The sequence below is a fragment of the Ictalurus punctatus genome, chromosome 4 (genome assembly GCF_001660625.3).
Source record: "Ictalurus punctatus breed USDA103 chromosome 4, Coco_2.0, whole genome shotgun sequence".
NCBI classification, from domain to species: Eukaryota; Metazoa; Chordata; class Actinopteri; order Siluriformes; family Ictaluridae; genus Ictalurus; species Ictalurus punctatus.
Genome location: NC_071284.1, coordinates 22,568,547 through 22,581,241, shown reverse-complemented (window position 1 = coordinate 22,581,241; position 12,695 = coordinate 22,568,547). Strand labels below are relative to the sequence as shown.

The 12,695-nt window shown below is 39.8% G+C and overlaps 1 protein-coding gene across 1 annotated transcript in view; it reads right to left on the bottom strand.

Annotated features, from left to right (window-relative positions):
• pid1 (phosphotyrosine interaction domain containing 1) overlaps nt 1-12,695 on the bottom strand; it is a 33,511-nt gene that overhangs the window by 20,147 nt on the left and 669 nt on the right. The gene's annotated exons all lie outside the window — the stretch shown is intronic.

Below are 12,695 nucleotides of genomic sequence, written 5' to 3'. Positions count from 1 at the left end.
CTCGTACATTATATGGGCTAAGATTTGTACACACCTGACCATCACTCCCATATGTGCTTGTTGAACATCTCATTACAGATGTAGTCCTCCTTTTGCTGTTGTAATAACCTCCACACTTATTGGAAGGCTGTCCACTAGATTTTGGAGTTTGACTGTGGGGATTTGTGCTCATTCCGGCCCAAGAGCATTAGTGAGGTCATGCACTGAAATCAGATGAAGAGACCCAGGGTTCTGTCGGCATTCCAGTTCATCCCAAAGGTGTTCACTGGGGTTGAGGTCAGGACCCTCTGCAGGACACTCAAGTTCTTCCACTCCAACTTCTGCAAACCATGTCCAGCTCACTTTGTGCACAGGGACATTGTAAGCACAAATCAAACCCGCTTACAACCACTTGCATCTCATAATAAGCATTGTGAAATCTGAAATTTGCAGAGACAGCAGATTTTCCCCTGAAAATACGTGATCATTACCAACAGATCACGAAACCAGAAAAAAGGGAAGGGGAAGAGTGAAGTGAAACAGTTTAGCATTAAGAGAGCATGCATGAAATTCATGTAATGAAAGACCTTGTCAACATACTCTCTAAAGTAACTGTTTACTTTAACGTGTTTTCTTTAAAGCAGGGGTTCCCAGTGACTTTTCATCATGGGCCACATTCAATTAACAACTTTTCCAAAGGCAAAAATTGCATCATCCATCCATCCATTTTCTGCACTGCTTATCCTACACAGGGAAGACTGGCGCCTATCCCAGGGGACTTGGGGCACAACGCGGGGACACCTTGAATGGGGTGCCAACCCATCGCAGGGCACAATCACCTAAGCCACTACTACTACTACGAATAATAATAATAATAATAATAATAATAATAATAATATTACAAACTACTATACAAACTACCTGTAGCTGTTTGATTTTCCTCACCATTCAATGAGAACAGTGACAGCAGTGGGTTGTAGTGATCTAAAGACACTGAAATGGGTATGCACTGGAGAGTCTGTTCCTGTCCTGGCTTTTTATAATGTTCGTTGAAGAAAATGCAGATATACAGATATACAGTCATGTGAAAAAATATTTGATCCTCTTTGAAACAGTGCCTATTTTTAAAGGTGATATACTCTGTCAAATGACAGATAAAACTGACATTTTGTAGTAATTTTCACAATTTAAATAAACAAAAAAACATCAGTCACAGATCAGGGAAAAGTAAGTGCACCCCTACATTTATCCATCCATCCATCCATCTTCTATACCACTTATCCTTCTCAGGGTCACAGGGAAACCTGGAGCCTATCCCAGGGAGCATCGGGCACAAGGCGGGGTACACCCTGGACAGGGTGCCAATCCATCACAGGGCACAATCACATACACATTCACACACCCATTCATACACTACAGACACTTTGGAAACGCCAATCCACCTACCATGCATGTCTTTGGACTGGGGGAGGAAACCAGAGTACCCGGAGGAAACCCCCGCAGCACAGGGAGAACATGCAAACTCCGCACACACAGGGCCATGGTGGGAATCGAACCCCCGACCCTGGAGGTGTGAGGTGATTAGAACCTGCTTAGCTAGTGCAGGTGGAACCTGTCTTATTTATACCCCTCTAATATCTAGTGTCTGGAGTTCCCGTTGCTATTGAGGTGTGTGGTGTCATCATGCCAAGATCTACAGAGATCTGTAAGGCCTTCAGAAAAAGGTTGTGGATGCCTATGAGTCTGTCGAGGGATTTAATAAAGATCCCCAAATTATTTGAAATACATCAAATAAGGAAAATCTGTAAGGAAAATCATCCACAAAAGGGGGAAATTTCTAATGACTACTAATTTGTCCAGGATTGGCTATCCCAGCAAATTCAGCCCAAGAGCAGACTGTCTGCTGCAAAAAGAAGTATCAGAGAACCCCAAAATTTCATCACAGGATCTGCTAGTAAGTTTTGCAACTGTTGGTGTCAAAGTGCACGCGTCTACAATCAGAGAGAGATTGCATAAATTTGACCTGCATGGGAGGCATACCAGGAAAAAGCCTTTGCAAAGACTGCAATTTGCCAATGAGCATATAGGCAAACACCAGGCCTTTTGGCCTTCTGGACAGACAAATCAAAGATATAGTTGTTTTGTCACAGTAACAGCAAACATTTTTGGCGCAGACCAAGACAGCTTTTCAAGAGAAGCACCTCATACCAACTGTGAAGCACGGTGGTGGAAATGTTATGGTTCGGGGTTGCTTCACTGCCTCAGGGACTGGACAGCTTACATTCACTGATTCAACTATGAATTCTGCATCATATCAAAGATTGCTTGAAGATAATGTGAGGCCATCTCTCCAAAAGTTGAAGTTGAACCAAAAGTCGACCTTTCAACAGGATATCGATCCTAAGCGGACTAGCAAATCCACCAAAGAATGGCTCAAAAAGAAGAAATGGAGGGTTATGAAATGGCCAAGCTCTGATTTCAATCCCATTGAAATGTTGTGGCGGGATTTGAAACGGGCAGTACATGCAAGAAGACCCTCAAACATTTTGCAACTGAAAGAATATTGCATGGAGGAGTGGTCAAAAATTCCAGCAAGCCTGGTGGACAATTATGCAAAACACCTACAAGAAGTTATTTCTGCTAAAGGGGGCAATACTAGCTTCTGAGGCCAAGGGTGTACTTACTTTTCCCACAGAAGTATATCACATCTATTAATATTTCTGTTGTATAAATGATTGAAAAAGCTAATTTTCCTTGTGGATTTGTTCAGGTATATCAGCTTCATTAATAGGCACTGTTTCAAATATTATGTTTGCTTGTCCAAATATGTCAAAAAAGGAAACAATTTCCATGGGGTGTACTTATTTTTTCACATGACTATAGGTGAAGGGAAATATTGTGAGTACTTTCACTTTCTCTCTTCTTAGGAATTGTAACCCGAAGATTCTCTATTCACAAATCCTAACATCCACTATTCATTGCCACCCAGATGAGAATGATTGCCCTTTTTGAGTCTGGTTCCTCTCAAGGTTTCTTCCTCATGTCGTCTCAGCTAGTTTTACCTTGCCTCTGGCCTCTGGCTTGCTCAACAGACAGAAAATTGATTTGAATTGAATTGAATCATGATGTTTTGTGACATTTCCTTCAGCAGAGCTCTGAAGATGCAATGCTGCAGACTGGAACGGTCACAAATGAAGATTACAAGTATCATCAACTGTATATATGTGGTTCTTCATTTTCCTACACAGTTTGGAACAATGATTTGTAAATGATGCAGTGAGTTGTTGTTAGCACTGGGGTAATAACAGTTAGCCTGTTTACCAGACCCTTGGGTTGTCCAACCATAGACTTTGCCCATGTCGATGCCATTTTTTTTTTCAACAGCCTCGTGCTGTCGTGTCAAAATATCTGAACTGAATGTCTGAAAATGAACTTTCTTTACATTAGATAATAAGAGTAGACAGTCGGTCTATCAAAACTTCTACTCTTTTCACTGTAGTACTCTTCAGTAATGGTACAGGTACTTACTTCGACAAGTCTATGACTGTTTTCTTTGTTTTTTTATTGTGACTTAAACCTTCTTGCACCATATCAATTGCATCAGACTTAATCAACTCAGCATCCACAAACTTTCCATGAAACATGCAAAGATGCTGCCATTTCACTTCTTTTCAAGATTTTATGGATGGTGGTAACAGAATGATTTTAGGCAGCAGGGAAAGTGTCATGAAATTGGCTGTAGCATTATTGCTTTATTTTTATTATTATTAGTAGTAGTAGTAGTATTATTATTAATATTATTAGCCACCTTGCAGATGAGTACAGTTTGATTTCATAGTAAACAAACTGGCTTAAGAAGAAAGTATGCTTCACTTTTTATGCGTACGCTACGAACAGCGTACAGTACATGTGATGCAGATTTCATCATCAGCAGAGTACGCGTGTACTCTACACTCGCCACTCAATATTTTTAACAGGTCGCACATGGGCATTTAATTCTTTTGAACTATTTAGTTGTAACACAAGGTGGCAACAGTGACCCAGGGCCAGTGATTCTCAACGTAGTTCAAGAAAAAACGGACTAAACGGAATTGACGGAAATGAGTGCAGGTTAGAAAGTACCCGCATTTGTATAATTCTAGCCTTGAAGAGTATAAGGATTTATATATGGGTGGTAATCGTGGCGAGAGATTGACCAAGCATTGCTTTTCGTGTTTTTGTGGTTCTTCTTCGTTGTCATCCTACATAACAACAGACCTGCTTTACTGCTCTGTACTGACTCTTGTAGGCCAGGAGGGGTAGTGCAAGTTGTCATATGCGCACGCGTCGACCGCCTGTGTACGATTACAGTACATGTCGAATGGAGTATACTTTGAAAGGCTATGCATACGATTACGATTGTACGCATATGCATGAAAAAATTAAGTATACCAGAGCCTTTGGTATTGGTATGGTCTGCGAAATTAAACAATATTTGTTTCAGCTCTGATTTTGATTTTTTTTGTTGTTGTTGTTGTTGGGGGGGAAGGGGGTGGGGGTTGTGTGTTTTTTTAGGTAGCCAGTACCGTACATGCATAGCCTGTTTATTGGAGAACCCTGCTCCAAAGCCTTGAAGCCCTAAATCCTTAAAGCACTACAGCCTTCAGGCTCAATAGCCCTAAATCCTTAAAGCTTAAGTACTACAGCTTTAAGGTTCTAAAACCTTAAAACCCTAAGGTACTTCATGTTCTATATTCCTACAAACTTAAAGCTTTTAAAATACAGCCTTTAAGCCCTCAGGCACTACAGCCATAAAGCACAAATCTTAAAGCCTGAGTGACCTATAGTCAATAGACCTCAATAGCCCTATAGCACTAAAGCAATATTATCTATTGCATAAGACTTTGGAGAATAAAAGTGCAAAAACTTTATTGTACTAATGGTCAAAAGAACTTAAAGCCCTGTATTCATAAGCGACAATATTCTACAGTCCTAGAGCAATACAGCTACATGACCCTGATGCCCTAAAACTAACAGTCCTAAATGCCTACAGCTCTAAAGCCACAGATGAAAGCTCTACTGTCCTAAAATCTTAAAGCATTACAGAATTACAGTCATAAACCGTTAAAATGTAAAGCTCCTAAAGCCTTATTATCCAGAGACTTAAAACTATACAGGCTCAAAATGGTGCCTAAAAATATCACACACCTACACAACCTTCTTCTCGTGGCAAGTACATCATATTACCTACTACTGTGCAAGTTAAATATTTTGCTGTGTAATGTATTGTATAGTGTGACAGCAAATACACAGAAACTGGGATGCAGGAGGAGCAAAAACAGCAGCCATCCTTCCCATCTGACTCATAACTTACTCACATGCACACAGTTACACACAAATACAGTTCAATCCAGTGGTTGCTGTAGCAACGACATCATAAATGAGTCACTGTGGTAATAGAAGGAAGATTCACAAAGAATAAATGAGACATGCTATAATATACACCATCATCACGGACAGCTTATAATACAACTGTAAGAGAAAGCACAGAGCAAAAGAGAACATTGCCGAAAACACTGCCGTTCATCACCGCCATGGCAACGGGCTGTGGCAAGGCAGTAGTGGTTGTCAAGGTAACCCTTTAAAGGAAAAAAAAGCAAGTGTGCATTCAGAGAAAAAAAAATTGTGTATGAGAAAAAAAATCAGTATGTGTGCCAGTGATAGAGCTGCTGTCCTAGTTTGTTACCATCTCCTTACACAATCCCTATCTACTTACGGTATATGCACTTTACACTCCAAACCCCATGTAGGAGCATATGTAGAGACTTGTTTTCAAATGTTCTTAATTAGTACTTTTACTCAATATTCAATTTAATTTAATTTATTCAGCCTTAACATTAAAACCACCTGCCTTATATTGTGTAGGTCCCCTTTGTGCCACCAAAATAGCTCTGTCGAGGCATGGACTCCACAACACCTCTGAAGGTGTGCTGTGGTATTTGGCACCAAGACGTTAGCAGCAGATCCTTTAAGTCCTGTAAGTTGCGAGGTGGGGCCTCCATGGATCGGACTTGTTTGTCCAGTGCACCCCACGACTTGGTCAGATTGAGATCTGGGGAATTTGGAGTCCAAGTCCACTGAAACTCTGTTGGTAGGTACAAACCACTGCATACCGGGAACACCCTACAAGACCTGCTGTTTTGGAGATGCTCTGACTCAGTCATCTAGCCGTCACAATTTGGCCCTTGTCAAATTCGCTCAGATCCTTACGCTTGCCCATTTTTCCTGCTTCCAACACATCAACTTCGAGAACCGACTGTTCACTTGCTGCATAATATATCCCACCCCTTGACAGATGCCATTGTAATGAGATGATCAATGTTATTCACTTCACTTGCCAGTGGTTTTAATGTTATGGCTGACTGGTGTATATTATTCAACACTGTGTAAATCTTTGCTGAACTCAATGGCTGCTGTATTAAAGTGATGCATCTACTTGACAGTGCAAAATGAAACGCTGTGAAATGCCTTAATACCACCCATAATATGAAATACTATGATCATCTGGCCATATCACCAGCTCTAACTCGCCCTGTGCATAGCCAATAAAATAATATGGATCATATACACAAAAGCATCTCCTACACTGTCACTCATTCACTCCTCACACATGCATACACACACATGAACCACACTAGTTGACCAATAAAATTCCTCAAACACTCACTAAACCTCCACCAGCCCACACCCTTCACCCACCCCCAAAAAAACACATTTCACTGAAACACACGTGCTATTTTTTCCAACCAGAGCAAACAGGAAATGCCAGGCCATACTAAGACAAATGTTTAAAAAATGTAATACTAGATTCCAAGTGACAGACTGAAGAGCAAAAAGACAGATGTGATTGTTGGGAACAGTCTCCCAAAGTATCGCAATAACAAAAAAAATAAAAGAAGTAAAAAGTTTTTGTTTAAAATAATAAGAATCATAATAACAGTATAACTAAATAACAAAGTTATTTTCTATTCCTGATGTGGCGACTTCAACAGTAAACTCTCTAACGCGTTCGATCTTTGAAGTCGAGAAAGGAATGGTAGAGGTGGTAATGAAAAACAACCAATGGAAGATTACAGATTACAGATGACAATCAATGTGCATTACATTTCAAATTCAAAAGAGTGCCAATCAAAAAGGTGTAGTTCAATTTAGTGTGTGTTTAAGCTCAGCTGCTGATTGCTCAGCTGAATTTATTATAACATTATCAGCTGAAATTTCACCAAAATGCTGTTGGGTTCAGTGGGAAGGTTCTGATATTTAAAATATACACACTTTTGAAAAAACTTAAATATAAAAAGTAAGTACGACGTCTGTTATGTGCTTTAGTCTGGGCTCATCACAGAATGAGGGAAAAATAATAAGACCACCAGTGTGTGGAATTAGCAGTAGTTATACTACATCTAATTACACACACACACACACACACACACACACACACACACACACACACACACACACACAAACACCTGTTTACATGAGAAGTTTCACACTTTAAGTGACATTTATGTGGTAATTTGAACCACTCAGCTTGGACACACATTCCTTTGCATACCAACCATAAAACAGTAAAATGTGTTTCAGCTCACAGCCAAAGAAATCTCTCTCTCTCTCTCTCTCTCTCTCTCTCTCTCTCTGTCTGTCCACATACACACAGAGATATAAATTTGTTTTGTCTACACACTAAGATAATTTAACTCATAATGTGTAATAACAATGATTATTACAGTACATGATGTTACATTTACATTCCACAAGAACATTGTGCTCTCTCTCTCTCTCTCTCTCTCTCTCTCTCTCTCTCTCTCTCTCTCTCACACACACACACACACACACACACACACACACACACACACACGCACACACACACCTGTAAGGTGAATTAACCTCATGGTTGCGGTGTGTAAACTATTTAATTCCACCATTCTTTGCCACACAACTGAGAATAATGATGGATTACTTAGTATGTGATTCGGACCTGTTGTGGCTTTGCAGAGTCTGTGTGTATGTGTATGTGTGTGAGTTGGGGGGTGATTGTGAAAGTTCACTCTGAACATCTGGAGTGCATTAAAGGAGCAGCACATGGAAATACCACTCATTCACCACCATTTCACTCATAAAGGGACAAAGTAACACGAAAACCCATTCTCTACCAGGCCACTATACAACTCGCATGTGAGCAAATCACCAAACTTTTTCATCGCAATTTCCCAGATTTCATGTCAGTCTCCTATCGCAAACAAAACTGCAATCTGGAATGGTTGATACATTTGAATTCAATTAAAAACGTAATATCACAATCACAAATATCATCAGAAACAATAGCAATGATCATTTGTGGGATAACTGTGCAACCAGTCAGCTACAATTGATTTTAAGAATAAAGTGAATTCCCTGTTGATTTTGTGGCACTGTGGACTGACTGACGTCTTCAGAGACAGTGTACTTAGCATATTTTATTTAGTAATGCTAGACCAAACAGGCCAAACAAACTAATTTTGAATTTCTTATGACTGCTATGATTCTCTATGCCAGCTAAATTATTGTTACACTGTACAAATCACGATGTAAAAATAGAAGATTTGGCAAAACCCTCACTAAGGAATGAACGAAGTGTTGTGTAAAACGGAAACACACACACACACTCACAGCCTGTAAACAGATGTGGGGTAGATCAGGAGATTCCAACTCTTGATGTTCAGCACCATGTGGTGAACTTCCTGCTCTAACACCCACTAATACACAACCAATAATACACTAATTCTAAAATAATAACAGTAATCCACTTAATACTAAATCTCATAATGAACAGAGATAAACCGGGTTTGCTGTAGAGCTTGACCGTATTTTAGACTGTGTCCCAAAAATTGGTGTTTGATAAAAGAGTTTTTATTATAAGTCTTATTGAGAAATGTTAAAAGAAAATGCGGTTTAGGACAATGTACTGTACATCCATAATGAGTTGCCATTTTACCAGGTATCAGGTACACCTAGCATATGAGTCACTTTAGTGACCCATATGAGAAAATAGTGGCTTTCCACTAGATTTTGGAGTGTCGCTGTAGGAATTTGTGCTCATTCAGCCAAAAGAGCATTAGTGAAGTCAGTTGGAGTTGAGTGAGGAGGCCTAGGATGCAGTCGGCGTTCCTGTTCATCCCACAGGTGTTCAGTGGGGTTGAGGTCAGGGCTCTGTAAAGGCCACTCAGGTTCTTCCACTACAACCTTGGCAAACCATGTCTTCATGAAGCTTGCTTTGTGTACAGGGGCATTGTCATGCTGGGATATGTTTGGGCCTCTTAGTTCCAGTGAAGAAAAATTGTAATGCTACAGCATACAAAGACATGTGTGCTATACAAGTGTGTGCTTCCAGCTTTGTGGTAACAGTTTTGGGGTAGACCCGCATATCTGTTTGATAGTCAGGTGTCCACAAACCTTTGGCCATATGTAAAGTATCTATGTACAACTTTTGGCTGTATGGTGTATGTACGGTTTGTTAGCCTCCCTCTACCACAATAGAACTACCACAGTGTGTCTCATAGAGCAAGAGCAAGTCTAGGTGGTGTCTGAGTAAAATAGAAAAACTTTACACCAAAGGACGCCAAAGTGTCTCCAGTAAAACCTCTGTTGTCATTACCAAGCTCCATTAACTGTTTACTGACCCTTTCAAACCAGGTCTGATTCCTACTATAAGTGATACATGCAGTTATATAGCCAGCAGCAGACAAAGTATTGATACTTTGAAAAACTGTCATAACATTTGTCTGAGATGTATTAGGTACGATCAGTATTTTTATAGCAATTATAAAATATATATTTAATTTTTTTAAATAAATAGTTTTTAACAATTCTCATTTTTAGAACTTTTCTAGACTTCAGATGAAAAATTACTTTTTTAATGAAATAGCATTTTACTGCCAGTTTGGTAGCAAGCCTACAGTATATAAAATGATACATATCACATATTGTAGAAATTACTTCAAGTATCATGATCAAAATGTTTTTCATACAGTACTGCCATAATAAACCTACATTATAATTCCAAAACACCACTAGGAAATAAAACACTAACTAATTGATATTAGTCTTTTGTAACTATTAATTTCATATAATAACTAGTTAGTGGTAACTAGTATTTGTAAGAGGATGTGTTAGCTAGCTTGTTTACAGCGATCTATAAAAATAGTAGCCTAATAGTCAGTCATGTTGTTCACTAACTTACATGAAATTCTTCTTCATTTGGTTAAACAGTGAAATGTATTAACACTGTGACTGTACCAAATTAAATATGTCCTGATTTTCAAACCTTTTGTGACATTATTTATTCATCATTTTGTACCATCGTTTATTAAATGTTCTGTGCTGATACAGCAAATCTGTATACTCTGTGCTATGTTCTTATGTTAGCTAGCTAGCTGTAGTGCATGGGCAACTGTATTTACTGTATGCATCTGTACTTGCGTAGGATGATATGACAATTTATATCACATCTATTTATACCACATTTTTAATGTGCTTGTTCCTATATGTTACCGTTTCTATAGTAACAATTCATTCACAAGGACTTTGACAGACTCTTCACATAATCCAAGCTTAATAATAAACATATTTTTAACATTCAAAAACATTAACTATAAAATGTTACATGTAGTATGTTGTGTCATTCATGAATATGTTTTTTTTTATGTAATCACTGGCAAATTGCTGTGGTTTAAGATGAATAAAAAAAACTTCACACCTCCTCCCCTTCTAAAAAAGTAATACAATTCATCACAGACATTATATACAGTATCTCACAAAAGTGAGTACACCCCTCACATTTTTGTAAATATTTGATTATATCTTTTCATGTGACAACACTGAAAAAATGACACTTTGCTACAATGTAAAGTAGTGAGTGTACAGCTTGTATAACAGATTTGCTGTCCCCTCAAAATAACTCAACACACAGCCATTAATGTCTAAACCGTTGGCAACAAAAGTGAGTACACCCCTAAGTGAAAATGTCCAAATTGGGCCCAATTAGCCATTTTCCCTCCCCGGTGTCATGTGACTTGTTAGTGTTACAAGGTCTCAGGTGTGAATGGGGAGCAGGTGTGTTAAATTTGGTGTCATCACTCTCACACTCCCTCATACTGGTCACTGGAAGTTCAATATGGCACCTCATGGCAAAGAACTCTCTGAGGATCTGAAAAAAAGAATTGTTGCTCTACATAAAGATGGCCTAGGCTATAAGAAGATTGCCAGGACCCTGACACTGAGCTGCAACACGGTGGCTAAGACCATACAGCGGTATAACAGGACAGGTTCCACTCAGAACAGGCCTCTCCATGGTCGACCAAAGAAGTTGAGTGCATGTGCTCAGCGTCATATCCAGAGGTTGTCTTTGGGAAATAGATGTATGAGTGCTGCCAGCATTGCTGCAGAGGTTGAAGGGGTGGGGGGGTCAGTCCGTCAGTGCTCAGACCATACGCCGCACACTGCATCAAATTGGTCTGCATGGCTGTCGTCCCAGAAGGAAGCCTCTTCAAAGATGATGCACAAGAAAGCCCGCAAACAGTTTGCTGAAGACAAGCAGACTAAGGACATGGATTACTGGAACCATGTCCTGTGGTCTGATGAGACCAAGATAAACTTATTTGGTTCAGATGGTGTCAAGCGTGTGTGGTGGCAACTAGGTGAGGAGTACAAAGACAAGTGTGTCTTGCCTACGGTCAAGCATGGTGGTGTGAGTGTCATGGTCTGGGGCTGCATGAGTGCTGCCGGCACTGGGGAGCTACAGTTCATTGAGGGAACCATGAATGCCAACATGTACTGTGACATACTGAAACAGAGCATGATCCCCTCCCTTCGGAGACTGGACCGCAGGGCCGTATTACAGCATGAGAACGACCCCAAACACACCTCCAAGACAACCACTGCCTTGCTAAAGAAGCTGAGGGTAAAGGTGATGGACTGGCCAAGCATGTCTCCAGACCTAAAGCCTATTGAGCATCTGTGGGGCATCCTCAAACGGAAGGTGGAGAAGCACAAGGTCTCTAACATCCACCAGCTCCGTGATGTCATCATGGAAGAGTGGAAGAGGACTCCAGTGGCAACCTGTGAAGCTCTGGTGAACTCCATGCCCAAGAGGGTTAAGGCAGTGCTGGAAAATAATGGTGGCCCCACAAAATATTGACACTTTGGGCCCAATTTGGACATTTTCACTTAGGGGTGTACTCACTTTTGTTGCCAGCAGTTTAGACATTAATGGCTGTGTGTTGAGTTATTTTGAGGGACAAATTTACACTGTTATATATGCTGTACACTCACTACTTTACATTGTAGCAAGTGTCATTTCTTCAGTGTTGTCACATGAAAAGATATAATCAAATCTTTACACAAATGTGAGGGGTGTACTCATATATATACACATATATATACATAGAGAGAGAGAGAGAGAGAGAGAGAGAGAGAGAGAGAGAGAGTTGTGAAAAGGTCTTAAGGTCTTATCATGGTGCACTCTTACTCTTTACTCAGTCTGTATTGTTTCTTATGGTCTATATATTACAATTTATTTTCATTTAAATAATTAAGTTCTGTTCAGTCTCCTGATCTTGTTAGCTTGTAGCTAGCAGGGTAACATTTATTACTGTATAGTATGCTGTTAAAAGCAACAGGTGGTATTAACAGGCCTAAGTGCA